Source organism: Moschus berezovskii, chromosome 3 (genome assembly GCF_049115385.1).
Source record: "Moschus berezovskii isolate FMDL1 chromosome 3, NW_MosBer_1.0, whole genome shotgun sequence".
In the NCBI taxonomy this organism is placed as follows: domain Eukaryota; kingdom Metazoa; phylum Chordata; class Mammalia; order Artiodactyla; family Moschidae; genus Moschus; species Moschus berezovskii.
Window position 1 is genome coordinate 76,574,012 of NC_142462.1, and position 24,751 is coordinate 76,598,762.

A 24,751-nucleotide genomic window follows, 5' to 3' on the forward strand; every position below is an offset into this window, starting at 1 on the left:
TCTTTTTTTAAAAACCTCTTGCATTGAAGTACAAGAATAAGCTTTGAGGGGGAAAAAAACAACAAACTATGGCTAGAAACTATAAAGGACAATAGTAGCTCACCACATTCATATGGTATGCTACAGATTTCACACTAATTCTTATAACCTTTTTTTTTTTTAACATGATACGGGCAGAAGAGTCATTACTTGATACAACTGAGGCTCAGAGAGGTACAACAACTAGTCCAAGGTCACACTTATAGCCCATGACCACAATCTAGGTTTTCTAGTGCTGAGTCCACTGCTGTTTCCCCATGTGCCTCAGCTCTGCACAAAACATGGAAACATCCTCTTATTCCCAGAGAATGCTTCATTGTCATCTTGGAGAAACAGGGAAGGGCTTAGATGTGTGGTTTTCTCACTGGAAATGCTGATGTCTATCTCAATGTCAAATGACAGGGGAAAATAAGCAGACACCAAACAATTTTCTCTTTTAGAGTTATCTCAAAATTTACCCAAATTAGGCCTTCCCTGGTGACTCAGTGGTAAAGAATCCACCTGCCAATGCAGGGTGTGATCCCTGATCCAGAAAGATCCCACGCACAGAGGAGCAACTAAGCCCAGGAGCCACAACTACTGATCCTGTGCTCTAGAGTCCAGCAGCCACAATTACGGAGCCCAGGTGCTGCAACTACTGAAGCCCACACACTCTAGACACTGTGCTCTGCCACAAGAGAAGCCACCATAATGAGAAACCTGCACACTGCAACTAAAGAAGCTTCCGCGCAGCAGTGAAGACCCAGCACAGCCAAACAAACAAAATCTACGCAAGTTAAAGTACTTTGACCACCCGAGGCACAGTCAACTCACTGGAAAAGACCCTGATGCTGGGGAAGATTGAAGGCAGGAGGAAAAGAGGACAGAGGATGAGATGGTTGGATGGCATCACCAACTTACTGGATATGAGTTTGAGCAAACTCCAGGAGATGGTGAAGGGCAGGATAGCCTGGTGTGCTGCAGTCCATGGGGTCACAAAGAGTCAGACACAACTGAGCGGCTGAACAACAAGGATAGAGAAGGTGTTTGAAGGTGTTTGTCTAGGAGAAACGTTTGCCATGGGGACACATGATATTCAGGAATCCTCTTGGCTGGGTGAGTGATAGATCTGGATAAGCATTGTCTTTCAGATCCAGGCTATGGGCCACCTAGTGCTCCCTTGGAGCCACACTGGGCAAGTCTTGTCCCAGATACTAGCTGTGGGCCTTTGAGCAAACTATAGAACTCCTCTGTGCCTGCTTCCTTCAGCACCAAAATGAGGACAACCACCGTCTACCTTACAGAACAATTCAGGGGGGGCTTCGATGAGTTAAATGTAAAGTTGTTTGGGCAAAGCGTGGAGATGTGCCCAGGTGAGAGCCATGATTTTTATTACATTAATGAATGGGCCTCTCAATTTCTTTATATATAAAGTGGGAATAATGATAAATCCTGTAACAAGAATCAGATTGCATCCTGTCTTTGAAAGTTCCTGATAAATCATAAAATGGTCCGTGCATCAAGAGAGTGGCTGCCGTTGTCTTGAAGAGAAAGTTACAGTGTCTGAATTATACCTGCATTCCTTTTGCAAGGTATTTCCCCTTTCTTCTCAAATTGAGAAAGAAAGTGATTGACATTGTGATCCTTAGCCTAACCCCACTGGTAGTTTGTGAAGCAGGAATCAAATTGTTAAAGTTAGTGTTTAGCCAGTGGGGTGGGGCAGTGTTTACCCCACAATCCGGTGAGTCGCCACATCTAAGGGGAGGCTGGGGTGGGAGGCCTGCCCCCTCTGTGAGTGGCTGTACCAGTGTAGAGATCTAGAATCCCAGAGCCCTACTGGTCCTGCAGGATTACCTGGGCAAAGGCACAGGATGCCTGGAACCCTGAAAAGTAGGACAACTGCTCACCATGTGCGTGGCTACTCAGGGGAGCCCGGGGCAACACCAGTCCTAAAATCAGAGCTGCATCTGACAGAGAAGCAGATGTGTTGATGCAGGGTGAAAAACAGAATGAAATGGAGTTTGTTTGTTTGCAGAGTCTGAGATGAATGTGATTTCTGACAAGATCAGTAGGAGTGGCAGTTGACACAAATGAGGGAAACATAAAGCACATCTCCTTTTCATATAGCATCATGGTCTCAACCAGCAGCATATGCAAGGATTCCAATCTCAAATGTCTTTACGAATTCACAGATGCCAAGAGGGGAAGCTGTTCCCCATGCCTTACCCTGGCTCACTGTGGATGCTCCGTCCTCAATGCCTCCTGCCTCCTCCCTGCTGCCTTCTCCTGCTAGAATTCTCCCCAGTTTTCCAAGTTCGGTCTCAGTGCCATCTCCTTTACTAGGCTGCCTCTCAATCTCCAACTAGAACTAATCTCTTCCTACCATGTCCTCATAAAACTTTCACTTGTACCCCTTTCATATAGAGCTATCAAAGTTCACCTCGTTTCATAACGATTTGTGCAAACTGTCTCTGCCTTTTGCTTAAAAGGGACTGCTTCTTGTCATCTCCGTGTCAGGGTGACGCCAACACCGCATGCTGCTCAAAGGAGCCATTTGATAAATATTCATCAAGGGAATAAATAAATATTTGTTGGTGATAATTAACTTGAACTGAGAACTTCATGGCCTCCAAGAAAGGCTCTGAATTTGTTAAATGAAGCACTGCTCTTTTTTTCCCCCTCTTACTCTTCAGCTTGTTTCATAACATCTCCTGCCAGGAACTGCTCTCACTATTAAATTATTAAGTGCCAGGGAAGCAGCAGCACCTTCTATGACTAAGTACTGAGTGAAACTGTGAGGAAGGGAAGCCCCCATTGCGCCTAGTTTCAGAGGTGAGAACTGTCGAGTTTATTTTTGTGCTGCCTCTGTCACAAGCCAGTGTGATTCCAATGATGGATTCTGGGATTGTGTTTTCCACTTTCCTCCTTCGACTCATCCCCTTAACATGAGCCACTTTGGTTTCTTTATTTTAAATATTTGCTTCACGTTATTGAGAAAAGAATTTGTTTTTTTTCTTTTCTTTTTTTGGCTGCTATGCACAGCATGAGGGATCCTAGTTCCCAAACAGAGATCAAACTGGTGTCCCCTGTGGTGGAAGTGTGGAGTCACTACCACCGAACCTTCAGGGACGTCCCCATCAACCTGAACCACTTTGAATACACATACCCAGAGCAAAATTTCAGGGGCACTAATGAAAAAGCGTGCTTCCCTGGTAGCTCAGATGGTAAAGCATCTGCCTACAATGTGGAGACCCAGGTTCGATCCCTGGGTCAGGAAGATCCCCTGGAGATGGAAATGGCAACCCATTCAGGTATGACCTAAATAAAATCCCTTATAATTATACAGTGGAAGTGAGAAATAGATTTAAGGGACTAGATCTGATAGATAGAGTGCCTGATGAACTATGGATGGAGGTTTGTGACATTGTACAGGAGACAGAGATCAAGACCATCCCCATGGAAAAGAAATGCAAAAAAGCAAAATGACTGTCTGAGGAGGCCTTACAAATAGCTGTGAAAAGAAGAGAAGCAAAAAGCAAAGGAGAAAAGGAAAGATATAAGCATCTGAATACAGAGTACCAAAGAATAGTAATGAGAGATAAGAAAGCCTTTCTCAGCGATCAATGCAAAGAAATAGAGGAAAACTACAGAATGGGAAAGACCAGAGATCTCTTCAAGAAAATTAGAGACACAAAGGGAACATTTCATGCAAAGATGGGATCAATAAAGGACAGAAATGGGATAGACCTAACAGAAGAAGAAGATACTAAGAAGAGGTGGCAAGAATACACAGAAGAACTGTACAAAAAAGATCTTCACGACCAAGATAATCATGATGGTGTGATCACTCACCTAGAGCCAGACATCCTGGAATGTGAAGTCAAGTGGGCCTTAGAAAGCATCACTATGAACAAAGATAGTGGAAGTGATGGAATTCCAGTTGAGCTATTCCAAATCCTGAAAGATGATGCTGTGAAAGTGCTGCACTCAATATGCCAGCAAATTTGGAAAAATCAGCAGTGGCCACAGGACTGGAAAAGGTCAGTTTTCATTCCAATCCCAAAGAAAGGCAATGCCAAAGAATGCTCAAACTACCGCACAATTGCACTCATCTCACATGCTAGTAAAGTCATGCTCAAAATTCTCCAAGCCAGGCTTCAGCAATACGTGAACCATGAACTTCCAGATGTCCAAGCTGGTTTTAGAAAAGGCAGAGGCACCAGAGATCAAATTGCCAACATCCGCTGGATCATGGAGAAAGCAAGAGAGTTCCAGAAAAACATCTATTTCTGCTTTATTGACTATGCTAAAGCCTTTGGCTGTGTGGATCACAATAAACTGTGGAAAATTCTGAAAGAGATGGGAATACCAGACCACCTGACCTGCCTCTTGATACACCTGTATGCAGGTCAGTAAGCAACAGTTAGAACTGGACATGGAACAACAGACTGGTTCTAAATAGGAAAAGGAGTACGTCAAGGCTGTATATTGTCACCCTGCTTATTTAACTTATATGCAGAGTACATCATGAGGAACTCTGGGATAGGTGAAGCACAAGCTGGAATCAAGATTGCCAGGAGAAATATCAATAACCTCAGATATGCAGATGACAGTACCCTTATGGCAGAAAGTAAAGAGGAACTAAAAAGCCTCTTGATGAAAGTGAAACAGGAGAGTGAAAAACTTGGCTTGAAGCTCAACATTCGGAAAGCTAAGATCATGGCATCTGGTCCCATCACTTCATGGGAAATAGATGGAGAAACAGTGGAAACAGTGTCAGACTTTATTTTGGGGGGCTCCAAAATCACTGCAGATGCTGATTGCAGCCATGAAATTAAAAGACGCTTACTCCTTGGAAGGAAAGTTATGACCAACCTAGATAGCATATTAAAGAGAAGAGACATTACTTTGCCAGCAAAGGTCCGTCTAGTCAAGGCTATGTTTTTTCCAGTGGTCATGTATGGAATGAGAGCTGGATTGTGAAGAAAGCTGATCGCCAAAGAATTGATGCTTTTGAACTGTGGTGTTGGAGAAGACTCTTGAGAGTCCCTTGGACTGCAAGGAGATCCAACCAGTCCATTCTAAAGGAGATCAGTCCTGGGTGTTCATTGGAAAGACTGATGTTAAAGCTGAAACTCCAATACTTTGGCCACCTCATGCAAAGAGTTGACTCACTGGAAAAAACTCTGATGCTGGGAGGGATTGGGGGCAGGAGGAGAAGGGGACGACAGAGAATGAGATGACTGGATGGCATCACCGACTCGATGGACGTGAGTTTGAGTGAACTCCGGGAGTTGGTGATGGACAGGGAGGCCTGGCGTGCTGTGATTCCTGGGGTCACAAAGAGTCGGACACGACTGAGCGACTGAACTGAATGAGAAAGCAGAGTCCGTATTTCCTACCTGGAACCTGGGACTGCGCTAAAACCAGACTTAATGCTTGTAATCTATATTCACTCATTAGCTGTGTGGATGAGAGTTCTCTTCACAAAGAACTGAAGGACAGCTGGATGAGGAGTTTGGAAGTAGGATCATTGATCAAATTTTTTCTTTATGATTTGAGATTAACTTGATTACGTAAACAATTAGTGAGAGTTCTCCAGATGTTCTTCTAAATTACTTTCCCTCTTAGGAATACTGTCAAATACCCCCTACAATGGCTCCTCCAAGGAGTCTTTCCATGAGGAAAATTCCAAACTCAGTTGTCAAGTACATGGACTCATTCTTTTGGATGATATCAATAAAGACTTTCAAGAATCCCAGCATCCTTTCCTCAACTCTCTGATCCTCAGGCTGAGGCTTCAAGAATAGTACCCCCAGGAAATCCCCTAAAGGTTACTGCTCACAATACCCACTTTCAATGTTTAGATGTTAAAGAGACTTAGATAGCATAAAGCCCTGTTTAAAGACTAAAAATATAAATGAACTATTCAATTAAAGGATGAATAAATGAAATAACACATTCTTAGAAATAATACTTAGCTCTTCTTGGTACTTGGCTCCTAAATATCCTGATGTGGACTTATAGATTTTGTTTTATCCTAAATGAAAATCATAAAATGTCTTCATGGAAAGAAACTTTAGTGATAGAAAGCCATGGCCTCACAAATGAACTTATCTATGAAACAGAAACAGACTCACAGACATAGAGAACAAACTTGTGGTTGCCAAGGGAAAGTTGGGGCAGGGGAGGGATGACCTGGGAGTTTGGGGTTCAGTTCAGTTCAGTTCAGTTCAGTCGCTCAGTCGTGTCCGACTCTTTGTGACCCCATGAATCACAGCACGCCAGGCCTCCCTGTCCATCACCAACTCCCGGAGTTCACTCAAACTCATGTCCACAGAGTCGGTGATTTGGGGTTAATAGATGCTAGTTATTATGTATAGAATGGATAAACAATAAAGTCCTCCTATATAGCACAGGGAACTACATTTAATATCCTGTTTTAAACCACACTAAAAAAGAATATGAAAAAGGAAGCGTACACATTCTGAATCATTTTGCTGTACAGTAGAAATTAACATGACATTATAAATCAACTACATTTCAATAAAATATTGATAAAATTATTTTAAAAATCATGGTCTGATTTGTTCAAATGAAATTAGGGGAAAACTGCTTCTCTGGTTGAAGTGTAAGTAGGGGCTTGGAACCTCCAGCTCTAAGAAATGACACAGTTTGTCCAATATCAATACAGATCTCAGAGATAGAGCCGTGACTCCTGAGCCCCTGGCTTGTTTTTTCCTGCTACATGCTATCTCCTTTTATGTGTGAAGTGTTGTTTCTGGATACTTACTGGATAAAAGGACATTTCTCTGTCCCTAAAACAAATGAGCCATAGGCTACAGGAAGCTTTTCTTGTTGCTGTTGTCTTGCCTCTGTTCTCTGAAACATTTTACTTGTACATATTACATTCCTAGAAAAAGAATCCAAGGATTTCCCTTTTTTTTGGTTTTGTCTTGCTTCTTCATGGGCCCTGATGCCAGCTGAGGTTGTCAGTACAGCAACCAAACTGAAGGGATGGGAGCAGGCTATTCTGCCATTTTTCTGGATCTTTGAATCGCACATCAAATCTGGGGCTGATCACTCCACACTTATTTAGTCTGCCAGTGAGTTTCACAATTTTCCCAGCCATGTGATAATCAGTGATATCAAATTCACCAGTGCAACCATGCTTCATTATCATAGTTAGAAACCTGATGATGACTTTGGAGCATGGCTTAATAAGCAGCTGGCATTTGCCTCTCTTTTCAGCATTGTGGATACTCTTGAGAGCATCAGCCAGGACATTCATGTGCACCATAATGCAGCAAGGAAAGATGGCGAAAAGAGCTAAAGGAAGTTTTGAACTGGGCTTCAAGGTAGTCACATAGTTGAAGGTAGGTCCTCCTTACAGACGGAGTCCAGCTACAAAATGAAGCAGAGATGATAGAACTGTACTTCACCATTTTGTAATTTCCAAAGTAATGGATCTAGGCAAGGACTGTCAATGACTGTCAGATTCCTAAAGAATTTGGTGCCTCCTGACAGTACTCCACATTGTCTTTGAACTGTTCTTTCCCAAAAAATGAACTTGATGCTAAATCAAGCCAAGAAAGTCTAAATCGCCAATTTATGGGAAATATAAGAAACAAAGGAACTTGTTAAACTGACAGCGTAGGAACGGAATCAACAATATTCACAGTCTGCAAAACTCTACAAACTCTTTAGCAAATAAATTTCAAGGCAAAACAAAAAAAAAAAAAGGAGGGAAAGGGAGCAGAATGTGATGTAAAAGCATCATGAAAGACATGTCAACCAATTTCAATGTATAGAGAGTATTTCAGTCCCAATTAAAATAAAGTACACTTGTTATCAAGGCAATGGTTTTTCCCGTGGTCATGTATGGATGTGAGAGTTGGACTGTGAAGAAAGCTGATCGCCGAAGAATCGATGCTTTTGAACTGTGGTGTTGGAGAAGACTCTTGAGAGTCCCTTATACTGCAAGGAGATCCAACCAGTCCATTCTAAAGGAGATCAATCCTGGATGTTCATTGGAGGGACTGATGCTAAAGCTGAAACTCCAATACTTTGGCCACCTCATGAGACGAGTTGACTCACTGGAAAAGACTCTGATGCTGGGAAAGGTTGGGGGCGGGAGGAGAAGGGGACGACGGAGAATGAGATGGCTGGATGGCATCACCGATTCTGTGGACATGGGTTTGAGTGTACTCCGGGAGTTGGTGATGGACAGGGAGGCCTGGCGTGCTGTGATTCATGGGGTCGCGGAGAGTCGGACACGACTGAGCGACTGAACTGACTGAACTGAACACTTGTTATCTGGGAAAACACCAAATGGAACAGACATACTGGTATTCCTGGGGCCCTAGAGTAAGAAGCAGCAGCCCAGTCCACACCACTGAGGTGGAGAAATCAAGGCCAGGCTGGGCTCCTGGTCAAGGACAGGAAGACCAAATCCCTGGATGAGATTTCTCTCTTCTCCATGCCCATCACAGAATCTGAAATCACAAACTTTCTCCTGGGGATATGCCTCAAGGATGAGGTGTTGAAGATAATATCCACAAAAAAAGCAGACCTATGCTAGCCACTGGACCAGGTTCAAGGTATCTGTTGCCATCTGGACTACAATGGGCATGTCAATCTGAGTGTTTACTGCTCCAAAGAAGTCATCATGGCCATCTTAGGGGCCATCATCTTGCTCAAGCTCTCCATTGTCCCAGTGTGGCAATGCTCCTGGAAGAACAAGACAGGCAAGTACCACACTGTCCCTGCAAGACGCCCACCTCCATGGTGAATGTCTTTTTCCACCCCAGAGATACCGGCGTCATCTTGGCCTCGCACTCAAGAAGTCACTACTGATGGCCAGTATGGATGACTGCTACACCTCGGCTAGGGGCTGCACTGCCAATCTTGACCACTGTGATTCCACCTCCAAGACTTACAGCTGACCTCTGAAAAGAGACTGTGATCACCAAGCTTCCCTGTCAGGAATCCAATGACCATCTCCTATAGAGTCACACCAGAGTTTCCCTGCAGAGAACTCAGGCTCCATCTATGGCCACCACTGTTGCAATTCTATATAAGAAATATAAAGTGAATTAATTAATAAAAAATAAAGGGCAAAAATCCTATGGAACAAATAAGGACATCTGAAAGATGTTTAAAAGTACTAAACTATGGGTAAATTTTTAGGTGAAGGAATGGTATCATGGTTGTATGCTGTTCTGGGCCAAGTTGCTTCAGTTGTTTCTGACTCTTTGTGACCCCCTGCACTATAGCCCGCCAGGCTCCTCTGTCCATGGGACTCTCCATGCAAGAGTACTGGAGTGGGTTGCCATGCCCTCCTCCAGGGATCTTCTTGACCCAGGGATTGAACCCGCATCTCCTGCATTGGCAGGCAGGTTGTTTTGTTTTATTTTTTTAATCATTAGCATCACCTGGGAAGCCTGGGATCATGGCTACTTCTCTTTAAAAAACTTTAATGAACTTGTCTTTCATACTTATATTCCCAATACTTATGGATAAAATGCTATGATATATGGGATATTGCTTCTAATAACCTTGGGAGTGGCTGGAAATGGGTAGATACACCAATGAAGTGTGACCAGTTATGGGCTGATAACTGTTTAAGTTGTGTGGTAGGTCCATGCTGGGTCATTATCATGACTTTTGTACTTCCATAATGTCTGAAATGCTTGTGATTAAAATATTTAAGAAGTTTTGTTCACAATTAGAACAAAAGGTAGTTCTTCCTAATTGTTAAAAAAAAAAGAGAGAGAGAGAGTTTTAGGCCAGGAACAGAAGGAATTGATTTCACATGAAGGTGAGAAGTTTTTGGAAATGAATGGGTTTCTCATTATGACTGAAGCATGAGGAATCTCTCAGAAGTGATAACAAGAGTATCCAATCTGTTTTGACTGAAGTTTGACTAGATCAGGACAGGCAGCCTGCTGGTGATGAAGGTGGTATCTCATGAAAAAGGCATAGTCTCTGTTTATATTTATTCATGTTTCCAAGTGATTCATGTTCAGTTATCCATTCTCTGAATCACTGCCATTCATCAAAAAAAAAAAAAAAGAAAAAATGGGGGGTAAGCAACCAGGTCCTACCGTATAGTACAGGGAATTATTGATATAGTCAATATCCTGTAATAAACCATAATGGAAAAAAATATAATGTGTGTCTGTATCTATGTGTGTGTGTGTGTGTAAACAACGGAATCACTTTGCTGTGTAGTAGAAATTAACACATAAATCAACTGCACTTCAATAAAATAAAAAAGGTTCAGTCTTCAAAAAAAAAAAAAAGGCATAGTCTCACTGACTAGGCCTTGATCTCACTATATATGTTGTGGGTGATGACAGCAGCCTAGCCTCTGTTACAGCTAACTCACAACAGGATATTAATAAGTTATATATTTTGCAACATAATTAAGAAACCATTCCATAACTGCAAGATCAAATCTCAAATAGACAGTACAAATGACTGCCATACTACCCAAAGCAATCTATAGATTCAACACAATCTCTATCAAGCTACCAATGATATTTTTCACAGAACCAGAACAAATAATTTTACAGTTTGTATGGAAACACACACAAAAAAAAACCTTGAATAGCCAAAGGAATCTTGAGAAAGAAGACTGGAACTGGAGGAATCAACCTTCCTGACTTCAGACTATACTACAAAGTGATAGTCCTCAAGACAGTAAGATCAATGGAACAAAACGGAAAGCCCAGAGATAAATCCATGCCCCTATGGACACCTTATCTTCAACAAAAAAGGCAAAAACATACAGTGGAGAAAAGACAATCTTTAACAAGTGGTGCTGGGAAAACTGGTCAACCACTTATAAAAGAATGAAACTAGAATACCTTCTAACACCATACACAAAAATAAACTCAAAATGGATTAAAGATCTAAATGTAAGATCAGAAACTATAAAACTCTTAGAAGAACACATAGGCAGAACACTCTGTGACATAAGTCACAGCAAGATCTTCTATGACCCACCTTCTTCCCAGAGTAATGGAAATAAAAACAAAAATAAACAAATGGGACCTAATTAAACTTAAAAGCTTTTACACAGTGAAGGAAATTATAAGCAAGGTGAAAAAGAAGCCTTCAGAATGGGAGAAAATAATAGCAAATGAAGCAACTGACAAAGAATTAATCTCCAAAATACACAAGCAGCTTATGCAGCTCAATACCAGAAAAATAAAGAACCCAATCAAAAAGTGGGCCAATGTTCCAGTGGAATCATTGTGGTATCCTCCTGGAGGCCAAAGAACTAAACAGACATTTCTCTAAAGAAGACATATAGATGGCTAACAAACACATGAAAAGATGCTCAACCTCACCCATTATCAGAGAAATGCAAATCAAAACCACAATGAGGTATCATCTCACACCAGTCAGAATGGCTGCCATCAAAAAGGCTACAAACAATAAATGCTGGAGAGGGTGTGGAGAAAAGGGAACCCTCTACACTGATGGTGGGAATACAAACTGGTACAGCCACTATGGCGAACAGTGTGGAGATTCCTTTAAAAACTGGAAATAGAACTGCCATACGACCCAGCAATCCCACTGCTGGACATACACACCGAGGAAACCAGAACTGAAAGAGACACATTGGGACAAAGGCATCCCAATGTTCATCGCAGCACGATTTACAACAGCTAGGACATGGAAGCAACCTAGATGTCCATTGTCAGACAAATGGATAAGGAAGTTTTGGTACATATACACAATGGGATATTTTTCAGCTATAAAAAAGGATGTATTTGAGTCAGCTCTAATGAGGTGGATGAAATTGGAGCCTATTATACAGAGTGAAGTAAGCCAGAAGGAAAAACACCAATACAGTATAATAATGCATATATATGGAATTTAGAAAGATGGTGACGATGATCCTATAAGCGAGGCAGCAAAAGAGACACAGATGTAAAGAACAGACTTTTGGACTATGTGGGAGAAGGTGAGGGTGGGATAATTCGAGAGAATAGCACTGAGACATGTGTATTACCAAATATAAAATAGATGACCAGTGCGAGTTCAATGTATGAAGCAGGGCACTCAAAGCTGATGCTCTGGGACAACCCAGAGGGATGGGGTGAGGAGGGAGGTGGGAAGTGGGTTCAGGATGGGGGGTTTAGGATGTGCACCCATGGCTGATCCATGTAGATGTGTGGCAGGGGCCACCACAGTGTTGTGAACTGTTGTCCTCCAATTAAAATAAATAAATAAATTTAAAAAGGAAGTCACTGTGCTTACCCCCAATACAGCATTCCTGAAGCAGATCAGAATGCTCCAGGCTGGCAATCAGCCCCTCTGGATTCTAAGTAGCCCTCAAAGGATGCAGTGGCTTGCACACTGGAAAATTTATCTATGACCCTAAGCCACCCCCAAGACCATTTGTAAATTACTGCTTGAGTACAAATATTGAGACTTGATGACCTGAAGAAATAAAGATTTCCACTAATGCCTACTGTGCTCAATCAGTCACTCACTGGCAAGATCTTGTTTGAATGTCATGAAGTCAAATATGTCATTAAATATGACAATTTCCAAAAGGGACCCAGGACAGTCATTAAGCAGTGAAATCAAAGTGTATGGAGGGATCCCAAAGCTTACCTCTGACTTTGTCTTTCACAAACCCAAATCCAATGCAGCGATCATGCTTCATTCAGTTCACATAAAGTTGAAATGATCTTTTATTCTAGGGGTAATGACTTGATGATTTGACACCTATGAGTCATAAGCAGCTCTTAGTGAAAAAGCCCCGTGACAATGTGTTAGCTCACATTTAAACCTTAGTTATGTTTCCCACCCTGTTCCCAGCAGTCCCCATCTTCATTGCATCTGGGGTAGGGTTCTGGGCCCTGGCTAAATGAGTGGACTCAGTTTCAGACCAAATATATTGCAATGAACCTTAAAAATTCACACATTTGCTATGAGACTTTCTTCAAGGGGAAAACACATTTTCAGTTATTTGGCCAAAACAAGCAAAATGCTCAAAATGTTGAAACAGGGAGGCCCCCACTATTTCATTGCTACATTGCTGAGGCAAAGAAGTGAAGACATTTTTCTTTGTGGCTCCAGTAAGCAGGCAGACATTTATCAATTGGGACACTCTACAATGGATGTCTAATCAGATACACTAGTCCTCTGGGTAATTCCAAATTCCTGCAGAGAAAGTTTGGCTTCTTTTCCTTAATGACTGCATTTGGAGTATGAACTAAAATGGTCAAAATTTTCAATACATCTTTGAGAAGGGTTAAGCACAAAAATCCTGTTAAACAATAATGGGATTTGTGTGTGAAACATGACACTCTTTGAACACTTTCGAGAAAGTTACTCTGCTCTTTCCCCTCCGACTAATAACAATTCAACATTATTTAACATAATCCTACTGACAGGTAATTTCTGACATGAAATTTATTACTGACTTGCCCTTGGAGGGCATGTTTCACTATTAATGTTTCCTTTTAAAAGCTATAGCATGCGTTAGATTCTCCTACAGCGTTTCCCCATGTTTTCCTTGGAAACCCCTATTTTCTGCGGTATTTTACATTGCCCAAGTCTGTTTTAACTCTGTATCCTTACATACACACAGACACACCCCTACTCTTCAGAAATATGAACAGAAATATACTTAACATTGAAACATTTATTATACCATTAGGTTTACCTATAACTAAATAAACAACATTAGTAATGCATAAATTTGAATCATTTTCTCCTGTACCTAACTGGGTATGTGACTGAATGAGCTAGAGGGCTTGACTTCAACAGGACTAGGCCAGGAACTGGGAGTTCGGCAGACTGAGGCTGATGTCCATATAGGGCCAGCGAGATCTGCAAGTGTCTGCCCTCATTGGTGTTTTCAGCCTTTCACAATGCAGGACATGTGAGACTGTTCAGAACACATTTGTGACTCTGACTCATCCAGAGCAATGACTTTTTAGCTGGTGAGTCAGCATGAAGCTAGGTATTTCCCTACCTGTGCTAACCATACAAGGGCATTGCTACCTGGCAGGTTAGGTCATCTGCCCCAGCAGGAAACACACACCATCTTTGCTTTTTCAGCAACAGCTTTACTGGCATCATGAGCTCACAGGCCAGAGCTGATGACGTGGTGTCCTTCCTTTGAAAGGGAAACGTTGTCTAAATGGCTCGCTGGCTGGCAAAGCAGCAAGGAGACAAGTGAAAAAAATTCACTCATTCATCCATCCATTCATTCTTTCTTTATTCATCTGTAGTTTTAGGGAGGCCAGGTGTATGAGTTACAATTTGCAGATGCTAAAATTCACCCTTTTTAATCCTGCAGTTCATACAGCCATGTAACTACTACCACAACTCAGATGAAGAAGAGCTTGATCACCTCAAAAAATCCCCTTGCCCCTTTAGTAGCTGACCCCTTTCCCCAGTCACCATATTTATTTAAAGAGAATATTCAGATGATTTACAACAGAAACACAAATTCACCTGCATGTTGTAACTTGTCCTTAATGCAGTGGCAAGATTTACTGGTAACGAGCTTCAGGGACCCTCCATCCCACTGGAAGTCTGTGAATGTGCTGGGCGAAAACTACTGCCTCACAGTGGCCCTAAGGCATAACCTAGTTCTGCAGAGAAACACCTGCAGCAGTGACTCGACTAGGAGATTTCTAAGCCTCCTAACTCTTCTTCCCCTAAGTTTCAGAAGACAAAGATCCCTTCAGTCTCCCACCAAAGTCTAACTGGAAAAAGCTGGGGATATATACATTCTCCCCAGCCTTGGCCCTGCCTCTCCTCCCAGAGACTGACACACACAAGCAACTCTCTCTCTTTTACACACACACACACAACAGACGCAACAACAACAAAAAGTTGCCAAGACAGTCTGTCTTCCAAGGTGGTCGTTAAATCTCTAAGGCCACAACGGGACCTTCTGGGCCCAGACCCATGCAGAAGCCTGGGGTGAAAATCCTCTACCCCGAAAAGCTGAAACTGCTCCGAAGGTCTTGCACATTAGGGAAGAGTTACATTCCTAGGTTACTGGGCTATTAGCAGCTCCGCCATCCATTTTTCATTTGAAGGAACCTTTTTAAAGGTTGAATTCTTATCTTTGGGAGGCCTGTAAATGCAGTTCTTGTGTTTTCATTGGGTTTATTTAGCCTAGGGGATTTAGGTCCCTCTGTTTAAGTAGTAAATTTTCCCCTTTGTGTAAATGTATGTGGTTAATATACTTAAAAATCCATCAGGCAAGGCTAACAAAAATGCAGCCGCCTTTACACAGCAGTTTTTGGCAAGAATATAGTCACTCAGGATGGCTGTGCGGTGCTTATAATTGAATTGTGGTCACTAAGCCGAATGCTATCAACTTCTGGAAAAACCCAAAGCCAGATAGTTCTGAGCACTCCTTTCACCACCTTCCCTCCGGCCCCTCTCCTTGCTGCCAGCTCCCCCTGATCACCCAGCTGGCAGAGTGGGACATAGAAAGAAGTCCAAGGAGAATAAATAGGACACACTGCTACAGTCTTTAAACACGTACTAGAAAAGATGGGTTCCAGGCCTGAAAGGACAGAACTGAAGACCTGATGGCATGAGTTGCAACACTTGGAAGGCCAGTGACAGAGAAGCTGCTCAAGAAAAGGAAAATGACAAAGGTCCTCAAAGATGCCCTTCCAGCTTTCAGTTCTTGCTTGAGAATAACACTAACATTTGGCCACTCAAATCAACATTATCTGACACTAGGGCACAGATTCCAGCCCCTCTGAAGGTTGCCCTCACAATGGTAACCTTGGGTGATCTATAGTCCATTCATTGATATTTCCTCCTTCCTTATCTGACCCTTCATGCTCACCTCTCTGCCTTCTCCCTCCCCAACACTTGTGGCAGAGCCTAGTCAACCAGGCTGGGTTCAGAAGCTGTGGGCTCTGACCATGACAAGCATGAAGCCTTCTCACTTAGCTACCACTGTTGCCGGTGGCAGGAGACCAAGTGACCACCATACCCCCTAGTGCATCCAACTCAACCAAGTGGCCTTGGGCCATGACAGATATGAACCAAAAGGAGAAAACCTGCTCACTGCACAGAGCTGTAACAGGAGAAAAGAAAAAATCCTGCCATATAACTCTCTCTTATCTAAACACAGAAACTAATCACAATCAAAACACACATAAGAGGATTTTTCTACTCAAAAACTATCTTTTAGGGAATTCCCTGGCAGTCCTGTGGTTAAAACATGTGCTTTCACTGCTGTAGGCCTGGGTTTGAACCCTGGTTGGGGACCTCAGATCCTGTAAACCACATGGTATGACAAAAATAATAATAATAAAGAAATGAAAAAAAAAATGGACTTTAAAAAAAACAACCTTTTATTTATTTTTTTTCTCTCTTTCTCTTTTTTTTTAATTGGAGGCTAATTATTTTATAATATTATATTGGTTGGTTTTGCCATACATTGACATGAATCCACCCCGGGTGTACATGAGTTCCCCTTCCTGAACCCCCCTCCCACCTCCCTCCTCCCTTTATCCTCCGGGTCATCCCCGCACACCAGCCCCGAGCATCCTGTAACATGCATCGACCCTGAACTGGTGATTCGTTTCACATATGACAACATACATGTTTCAATGCCATTCTCCCAAATCATCCCACCCTCACCCTCTCCCACAGAGTCCAAAAGATTGTTCTATATATCTGTGTCTCTTTTGCTGTCTCATATACAGGGTTATCATTAGCATCTTTCTAAATTCCATATATATGCATTAGTATACTGTATTGGTGTTTTTCTTTCTGGCTTACTTCACTCTGTATAATAGGCTCTAGTTTCATCCACCTGATTAGAACTGGTTCAAATGCATTCTTTTTAATGGCTGAGTAATACTCCATTGTGTATATGTACCAAAACTTTCTCATCCATTCGTCTGTAGATGGACATCTAGGTTGCTTCCATGTCCTGGCTATTATAAACAGTGCTGCAATGAACATTGGAGTACATGTGTCTCTTTCAATTCTAGTTTCCTCTGTGTGTATGCCCAGGAGTGCAATTGCTGGATCATATGGCAGTTCTATTTCCAGTTTTTTGAGGAATCTCCACACTGTTCTCCATAGTGGCTGTACTAGTTTGCATTCCCACCAACAGTGTAAGAGAATTCCCTTTTCTCCACACCCTCTCCAGCATTTATTGCATGTAGACTTTTGGATAGCAGCCATTCTCACTGGTGTGAAATGGTATCTCATTGTGGTTTTGATTTGCATTTCTCTGATTATGAGGGATGTTGAGCATTTTTTCATGTGTTTGTTAGCCATCTTTATGTCTCCTTTGGAGAAATATCTGTTTAGTTCTTTGGTCCATTTTTTGATTGGGTCATTTATTTTTCTGGAATTGATCTGCAGGAGCTGCTTGTATATTTTGGAGATTAATCCTTTATCAGTTGCTTCATTTGCTATTATTTTCTCCCATTCTGAAGCCTGTCTTTTCACCTTATTTATAGTTTCCTTTGATGTGCAGAAGCTTTTGATTTTAATTAGGTCCCATTTGTTTATTTTTGCTTTTATTTCCAATATTCTGGGAGGTGGGTCTTGGAGGATCCTGCTGTGATTTATGTCGGAGAGTGTTTTGCCTACGTTCTCCTCTAGGAGTTTTATAGTTTCTGGTCTTACATTTAGCTCTCTAATCCATTTTGAGTTTATTTTGGTGTATGGTGTTAGGAAGTGTTCTAGTTTCATTCTTTTACAAGTGGCTGACCAGTGTTCCCAGCACCACTTGTTAAAGAGACTGTCTTTTCTCCATTTTATATTCTTGCCTCCTTTGTCAAAGATAAGGTGTCCATAGGTGCGTGGATTTATCTCTGGGCTTTTTATTTTGTTCCATTGATCTATATTTCTGTCTTTATGCCAGTACCATACTGTCTTGATGACTGTGGCTTTGTAGTAGAGCCTAAAGTCCGGCAGGTTAATTCCCCCAGTTCCATTCTTCTTCCTCAAGATTGCTTTGGCTATTCGAGGTTTTTTGTATTTCCATACAAATTGTGAGATTATTTGTTCTAGTTCTGTGAAAAATGTTGGTAGCTTGATAGGGATTGCATTGAATGTATAAATTACTTTGGGTAGTATACTCATTTTTACAATATTTATTCTTCCAATCCACAGACACGGTATATTTCTCCATCTATTAGTGTCCTCTTTGATTACTTTCACTAGTGTTTTATAGTTTTCTATGTACAAGTCTTTTGTTTCCTTAGGTAGATATATTCCTAAGTATTTCATTCTTTCCTTGCAACAGTGAATGGAATAGTTTCCTTAATTTCTCTATTTTCTCATTATTAGTGTATAGGAATGCAAGGGATTTCTGTGTGTTGATTTTATATCCTGCCACTTTACTGTAACCATTGATTAGCTCTAGTAGTTTTCTGGTAGAGTCTTTAGGGTTTTCTGTGTAGAGGATCATGTCATCAGCGAACAGTGAAAGTTTTACTTCTTCTTTTCCAATTTGTATTCCTTTTATGTCTTTTTCTGCTCTGATTGCTATAGCCAAAACTTCCAGAACTATGCTGAATAGTAGTGGTGAGAGTGGACACCCTTGTCTTGTTCCTGACTTTAGGGGATATGCTTTCAGTTTTTCACCATTGAGGATAATGTTTGCTGTGGGTTTGTCATATATAAATTTTATTATGTTGAGGTATGTCCCTTCTATTACCACTTTCTGGAGGGTTTTTATCATAAATGGAGGTTGAAATTGTCAAAGGCTCTCTCTGCATCTATTGAGATAATCATATGATTTTTATTTTTCAGTTTGTTAATGTGGTGTATTACATTGATTGATTTGCGGATATTGAAGAATCCTTGCATTCCTGGGATAAAGCCCACTTGGTCATGATGTATGATCTTCTTAATGTGTTGTTGGATTCTGATTGCTAGAATTTTGTTAAGGATTTTTGCATCTATGTTCATCAGTGATATTGGCCTGTAGTTTTCTTTTTTTGTGGGATCTTTACCAGGTTTTGGGATTAGGGTGATGGTGGCCTCATAGAATGAGTTTGGAAGTTTCCCTTCCTCAGCAATTTTCTGGAAGAGTTTGAGTAGAATAGGTGTTAGCTCTTCTCTAAATTTTTGGTAGAATTCAGCTGTGAAGCTGTCTGGACCTGGGCTTTTGTTTGCTGGAAGATTTCTGATTACAGCCTCTAGTTCCGTGCTTGTGATGGGTCTGTTCAGATTTTCTATTTCTTCCTGGTTCAGTTTTGGAAAGTTGTACTTTTCTAGGAATTTGTCCATTTCTTCCAGGTTATTCATTTTATTGCCATATAATTGCTGATAGTATTCTCTAATAATCCTTTGTATTTCTGTGTTGTCGGTTGTGATCTCTCCATTTTCATTTCTAATTTTATTGATTTGGTTCTTCTCCCTTTGTTTCTTGATGAGTCTGGCTAGTGGTTTGTCAATTTTATTTACTTTCTCAAAGAACCAGCTTTTGGCTTTGTTGATTTTTGCTATGGTCTCTTTTGTTTCTTTTGCATTTATCTCTGCCCTAATTTTTACAATTTCTTTCCTTCTACTGACCCTGGGGTTCTTCATTTCTTCCTTTTCTAGTTGCTTTAGATGTAGAGCTAGGTTATTTAGTTGACTTTTTTCTTGTTTCTTGAGGTGTGCCTGTATTGCTATGAACTTCCCCCTTAGCATTGCTTTTACAGTGTCCCAGAGGTTTTGGGTTGTTGTGTTTTCATTTTCATTCATTTCTATGCATATTTTGATTTCTCTTTTGATTTCTTCTATGATTTGTTCATTATTCAGCAGCGTGTTGTTCAGCCTCCATATGTTGGCATTTTTAATAGTTTTTCTCCCGTAATTGAAATTTAATCTTACTGCATTGTGGTCAGAAAAGATGCTTGGAATGATTTCAATTTTTTTTAAATTTACCAAGGCTAGATTTATGGCCCAGGATGTGATCTATCCTGGAAAATGTTCCGTGTACACTTGAGAAAAAGGTGAAATTCATTGTTTTGGGGTGAAATGTCCTATAGAGATCTATCAGGTCTAACTGGTCTATTGTATCATTTAAAGTTTGTGTTTCCTTGTTAATTTTCTGTTTAGTTGATCTATCCATAGATGTAAGTGGGGTATTAAAATCTCCTACTATTATTGCATTGTTGTTAATTTCCCCTTTCATACTTGTTAGTAATTGTCTTACATATTGCGGTGCTCCTGTGTTGGGTGCATAAATATTTATAATTGTTATATCTTCTTCTTGGATTGATCCTTTGATCATTATGCAGTTTCTTTCTTTGTCTCTTTTCACAGCCTTTGTTTTAAAGTCTATTTTATCTGATATGAGTATTGCTACTCCTGCTTTCTTTTGGTCTCTACTTGTGTGGAATATCTTTTTCCAGCCCTTCACTTTCAGTCTGTATGTGTCCCTCGTTTTGAGGTGGGTCTCTTGTAGACAACATATGTGGGGGTCTTGTTTTTGTATCCATGTCTTTTGGTTGGGGCATTCAACCCATTTACTTTTAAGGTAATTATTGATAAGTATGATCCCCCTGGTGTGCTGATTCATGGGGTCGCAGAGAGTTGGACACGACTGAGCGACTGAACTGAACTGATGATCCCATAGCCATATTCTTTATTGCTTTGGGTTTGAGTTTATACACCCTTTCTGTATTTCCTGTCTAGAGAAGATCCTTTAGCATTTATTGGAGAGCTGGTTTGGTGATGCTGAATTCTCTCAGCTTTTGCTTGTCTGTAAAGCTTTTGATTTCTCCTTCATATTTGAATGAGATCCTTGCTGGGTACAGTAATCTGGGCTGTAGGTTATTTTCTTTCATCACTTTAAAAGAAATAAGTAAAAATAAAAACTACCTTTTTCATTAGGTTCAATATTTCCTATCCCTCCCAGGCACTGTGCTCATTCAACAAATACTCTATAAATGGGCACTTCTTAAAAATAATAACAGTTCCTGGGTTCTTTTGGTGCATGAGCCTATCCCATATACCATGTAAAGCACTGAAAAAGCACTTTGGACTCAACTACCATTCTAGAGTAAATACTGGAGAAAATGTGCTCCTGGAGCTAAGGAGCTTAGGAGCAGGTGGGCTCAGGGCCTAGAAATTTGTCAAGAGGGAAACTACAGGTGGTCTAGCACAAAAGCCTCACAGCAAAGGATGAACCAGCTCATAGAACTCAGACCTGAAAGAAAGCTATGTCTAAAATGCATGAGTCAAAAGAGCACCCATTTCTCAAAAGGTAAACACACAACCTACTACTCAAGAACTACTGTGTTAGCGCAAATTATTGCTTCTTCCTGCTGACAGTGGTTGTGTAACTATCTCAGGTACATCTGAAAGGCCATTTAAAGTTGCACCTTGGGACTTTCTGGCAGGCCAGTGATAAAGAATCCTCCTTGCAATGTAAGTGAGGAGAATTTGATCTTTGGTCAGGCAAGTAAGATCCCGCATGCCTCAGGGCAACTCAGCCCACACACCTCAACCACAGAGTCCCAGTGCCACAAAGATCCCATGTGTACAAAAAGACCTAACGCAAAAAAGCCATATGTATCCCCAACATTCCGGTGATAGAAGCAAGGTCTGATGCTGTAAAGAGCAATATCACATAGGAACCTGGAATGTTAGGTCCATGAATCAAGGCAAATTGGAAGCAGTCAAACAGGAGATGGCAAGAGTGAATGTCAACATTCTAGGAATCAGAGAACTAAAATGGACTGGAAGGAGTCAATTTAACTCAGATGACCATTATGTCTACTACTGTGGGTGGGAATCCCTTAGAAGAAATGGAGTAGCCATGATCAACAAAAGAGTCCAAAGTGCAGTACTTGGATGCAATCTCAAAAACAACAGAATGATCTCTGTTCATTTCCAAGGCAAACCATTCAATATCATGGTAATCCAAGTCTATGCCCCGACCAGTAATGCTGAAGTTGAATGGTTCTATGAAGACCTACAAGAACTTTCAGAATTAACACCCCCCAAAATACATCCTTTTCATTATAGGGGACTGGAATGCAAAAGCAGGAAGTCAAGAAACACCTGGAGTAACAGGCAAATTTGGCCTTGGAGTACGGAATGAAGCAGGGCAAAGGCTAATAGAGTTCTGCCAAGAGAACGTTGATCATAGCAAATACACTCTTCCAACAATACAAGAGAAGACTCTACACATGGACATCACCAACTGGTCAACACCGAAATCAGATTGATTATATTCTTTGCAGCCAAAAATGGAGAAACTCTATACAGTCAGCAAAAACAAGACTGGGAGCTGACTGTGGCTCAGATCATGAACTCCTTATTGCCAAATTCAGACTTAAGTTGAAGAAAGTGGGGAAAATCACTAGACCATTCAGGTATGACCTAAATCAAACCCCTTATAATTATACAGTGGAAGTGAGAAATAGATTGAAGGGACTAGAACTGATAGATAGAGTGCCTGATGAACTATGGACAGAGGTTCGTGATATTGTACAGGAGACAGGGACCAAGACCATCCCCAAGAAAGAGAAATTCCAAAAAGCAAAATGGCTGTCTGAGGAGGCCTTACAAATAGCTATGAAAAGAAGAGAAGTGAAAAGCAGAGGAAAAAAGGTAAGATATAAGCATCTGAATGCAGAGTTCCAAAGAGCAGCAAGGAGAGATAAGAAAACCTCCCTCAGTGATCAGAGCAAAGAAATAGAGGAAAACAACAGAATGGGAAAGACCAGAGATCTCAACAAGAAAATTAGAGATCCCAAGAGAACATTTCATGCAAAGATGGGATCAATAAAGCACAGAAATGGTATGGACCTAATAGAAGCAGAATATATTAAGAAGAGGTGGCAAGAATACACAGAAGAACTGTACAAAAAGATCTTCATGACCCAGATAATCAGGATGGTGAGATCACTCACCTAGAGCTAGACATCCTGGAATGTGAAGTCAAGTGGGCCTTAGGAAGAAGCATCACTATGAACAATGCTAGTGGAGGTGATGGAATTCCAGTTGAGCTATTTCAAATCCTAAAAGATGATGCTGTGAAAGTGCTGCACTCAATATGCCAGCAAATTTGGAAAACTCAGCAGTGGCCACAGGACTGGGAAAGGTCAGTTTTTATTCCAATCCCAAAGAAAAGCAATGCCAAAGAATGCTCAAACTACTGCACAATTGCACTCATCTCACATGCTAGTAAAGTCATGCTCAAAATTCTCCAAGCCAGGTTTCAATAGTACATGAACTGTGAACTTCCAGATGTTCAAGCTGGTTTTACAAAAGGCAGAGGAACCAGAGATCAAATTGCTAACATCCTCTTGATCATTGAAAAAGCAAGATAGTTCCAGAAAAAACATCTATTTCTGCTTTATTAACTATTCCAAAACCTTTGGCTGTGTGGATCACAATAAACTGTGGGAAATTCTGAAAGAGATGGGAATACCAGACCACCTGACCTGCCTCTTGAGAAACCTGTATGCAGGTCAGGAAGCAACAGTTAGAACTGGACGTGGAACAACAGACTGGTTCCAAATAGGAAAAGGAGTATGTCAAGGCTGTATATTGTCACCCTGCTTATTTAACTTATATGCAGAGTACATCATGAGGAACGTTGGGATGGATGAAGCACAAGCTGGAATCAAGATGGCCGGGAGAAATATCAATAACCTCAGATATGCAGATGACACCACCCTTATGGCAGAAAGTAAAGAAATAAAGAGCTTCTTCATGAAAGTGAAAGAGGAGAGTGAAAAAGTTGGCTTAAAGCTCAACATTCAGAAAACTAAGATCATGGCATCCGGTCCCATCACTTCATGGCAAATAGATGAGGAAACAGTGGAAACAGTGGCTGACTTTATTTTGGGGGGCTTCAAAATCACTGCAGATGGTGATTGCAGCCATGAAATTAAAAGATACTTATTCCTTGGAAGGAAAGTTTTGAACAACATAAACAGCATATTAAAAAGCAGAGACATTCTTTTGCCAACAAATGTCCATTTAGTCAAAGCTATGGTTTTTCCAGTAGTCATGTATGGATGTGAGAATTGGACTATAAAGAAAGCTGGGCACAGAAGAACTGATGCTTCTGAACTGTGGTATTGGAGAAGTCTCTTGAAAGTCCCTTGGACTGCAAGGAGATCCAACCAGTCCATCCTAAAGGAGATCAGTCCTGGGTGTTCATTGGAAGGACTGATGTTGAAGCTAAAACTCCAATATTCTGGCCACCTGATGCGAAGAGTTGACACATCAGAAAAGACCCTGATACTTGGGAAGATTGAGGTCAGGAGGAGAAGGGGATGACAGAGAATGAGATGGTTAAATGGCATCACCAACTCGATGGACATGGGTTTGGGTGGACTCCGGGAGTTGGTGATGGACAGGGAGGCCTGGCATGCTGCTGTTCATGGGGTCGCAAAGAGTCGGACACAACTGAGCGACTGAACTAAACTGAACTGAACTAATACAAGGAATGAACTTAAATTAGTTCTAGTGAGGTGGATGAACCTAGAGCCTGTTATACAGAGTGAAATAAGCCAGAAGAGAAGAATAAATCTTGTAATACAATGCATATATATGGAATCTAGAAAAATGGTACTGATGAACCTATTTGCAGGGCAGAAGTAGATACTCAGACATAGAGAACAGACTTATGGACAGAGCGGAGAAAGGAGAGAATGGGACAAATTGAGTAGCATTGAAATATATATATTACCATGTATAAAACAAAAGTTGCTGTACAGCACAGGGAGCTCCACTTGGTGCTCTGTGATAA

The 24,751-nt window shown here is 41.2% G+C and overlaps 1 protein-coding gene and 1 pseudogene across 4 annotated transcripts in view; one reads left to right on the forward strand and one right to left on the reverse strand.

The window, feature by feature from the left end:
• The window catches only part of CREB5 (cAMP responsive element binding protein 5), a 456,686-nt gene that overhangs the window by 212,275 nt on the left and 219,660 nt on the right, over positions 1-24,751 (reverse strand). The gene's annotated exons all lie outside the window — the stretch shown is intronic.
• On the forward strand, positions 1,295-9,117 carry LOC148778357 (small ribosomal subunit protein uS5 pseudogene; annotated as a pseudogene).